Here is a 2,465-nt window from a genome sequence, read left to right as displayed (position 1 = left end):
ATTAGGAGGATTTGGAAGTTGTTGAATAATCAGACAAAAAGGATACTCATTTAAGGTCTGCTGCCATCTTGGAGGTATGTTTGTAATAAATACCCCAGGGGAGAGATGAATTCTAGTGGGATTGAAATATTCCCCTCAGGGACAGCTAGGTGGTGCAGTGAATAGAGCACTGGCCCTGGAGTCAGGAGGACATGAGTTCAAATCTGGCCTCAGATATTTAACACAAAACTGGCCATGTGACCTTGGGCAAGTCACTTAACCCCAATTGCCCCTCCAAAAAAAATAGAAAAGAAATATTCCTCTCCCCCATGATATTAGAAATGCCTTGAGGGCATTTTTCATCTTTATATCTCTAATACCCAAAACTATATAGTGAACACAGTAGGTTAATTAATTATTTTTTCTTGACTTGAATCTCTTAATTGTACATATGTATACATGGTTTATAATCTCCATATTAGATTGTAAGCTCCATGGGGGGCAGCTGTCAAACTTCAATCTAAGGACATCTTCAGGGAGGGAGAGACCCACCAGTGGGGTCCCTTTGACTGGGTCCTTGTGAGTCTAATATTCATCCCTTGTCTCTATTTTTCAAAAGTCAAGCAATAAAGGTTATGGAGCCTCAGAAGATTATAGGGACATTCCTTTCAGGATCAAGTACAGGCAAATAAAACCCTTTTCCTAGACTCCAGGGGATCCTCTCTTAAATCATTTCCCAGAACCATATTGTCAAACAGAACCCCAGAGAGACAGTTGTAGGTGGGACAGATTGCATGGAAAGCTGTCCCTCCCTGATTCTGCTGTCTTAGATTTATCACACATGGACACACACACACACACACACACACACACACACACACACACCAATCTGGGTGCTACTGTTTTCAGAGAATTGGCTCTAGGATGTAAGGGGAAAACAAAATCAAAGATATGAATATGATCTCATGCAAAGACATTTTTAGAAACTCTTCCTTCTGATTTTGGTCCTGCCCCTAAACTTACTGCATGACCTTAAACAAGTCATTTCTCTCTGAGCCTCTGTTTCCTGCTCTGTAAAATGAAGGACCTGTTTGGGACTAGGGATACTGCTTCCAGATAAGGGTAGTGGCTAAAGGACTGAGTTTGGAGTCAGGAAGCCTGAGTTCAAATATCATTTCTGATACTTACTAGGTATGTAACCTTGGCCATCATTCAACCTCTAAATGCTTTGAAGGACTCATATTTATTCACTACATTGGGAAAGACTGAAGGCAAAAGGAGAAAGAGACAGCAGAGGATGAGATGGAACGATGATGTCATGGAAACAATGAACATGAGCTTGGACAGACTTGGAGAAATAATGGACAATGGAAGGACCTGAAATGCTGTGGTCCTTGAGGTTATGAAGAGTCAGACACGACTAAGCAACAACAATGATAACTTGGTTAATGTTTGAGAAGTTCCTTACAAAAATGATAGCACCAGCCCACTAAGGGAGGTACCATCATTCCCCATTATGCAGTCAAAGACTGAGGTTCAGAGAGGTTAAGCGACAACCTAGGTCACCAAGTTCATTGTGAGGAAGGTGTCAGACTAAGAGCTTCCTGAAGATGCCCCAATCCATTGTTTTATCAGCTAGCTCTCTTAGTCATCCATTGAAAGGTGTGACTTGCATTGGTAGAAGGAGTTTCCACACCTGGAATCCTCTACCCTGTCAAAGTTATGATTTTTTTTTGTTCACATATGATTCTAGAAACTGGAATTAAGTGGCTAACATTCTAGGAGACAAATGCCTTAAACTGACCATTCATCTGTTCCTTGACACTTTGGGGCCCTTGCTGGAGTGAGCAATATGGGCCAGCTCTCTGGCCTCTTCTTCCCTCATCATCTATCCCCTGCTGGGGCCCCTATGGAAAAAAAAGACCATCTCCAGAATCATTGACGCCGCCACCACCACACAGCTGATATGGGAAGGTATTTTAATTAGAAGAAGAGGAGAAAAAGGCAAGCATTCAATCTAAAATTGTTATTTACCAAATCAGTCAGCCCCACGAAGGGAGCGGCAGGTGGCATTACCGAGAGTGGTGAAGGGAAAAATGAGACTTCCATTGTCTTAATGAAGCCATAATTTACTTTTCTCTCCTAATTTTGCTGATTTCTTTTAAATACCCATGAGGTCAGCTAAATTGTTTCTCTTCTTTTCTTTTCCTTTTCTTAAGAGTCTGAGTGGCCCAGAGGGAAGAGTTGTAAATCTGATTCAAAAGACCCGAATTCAGATCCTGCTTCTATATAGCACCTACTATGTGCCAAGCACTTACAATGACTGTCTCATTTGAGATAAACAATGAAACCCTGAAAAACAAACAATGAAGCAAACAATTTTGGACATAGAGCACACATATGGGTATACCTTTATGAACTGCTTCTCCCACATTCTGGCAACTCTGTCTCTCTCTCTCTCTCTGTCTCTGTCTCTCTCTCTCTCT

Source organism: Petaurus breviceps, unplaced genomic scaffold, assembly GCF_028583685.1.
Source record: "Petaurus breviceps papuanus isolate PSGF00001 unplaced genomic scaffold, PetGlider_PUasm1.0 100, whole genome shotgun sequence".
NCBI classification, from domain to species: Eukaryota; Metazoa; Chordata; class Mammalia; order Diprotodontia; family Petauridae; genus Petaurus; species Petaurus breviceps.
Note: the sequence above shows the minus strand (reverse complement) of the source record.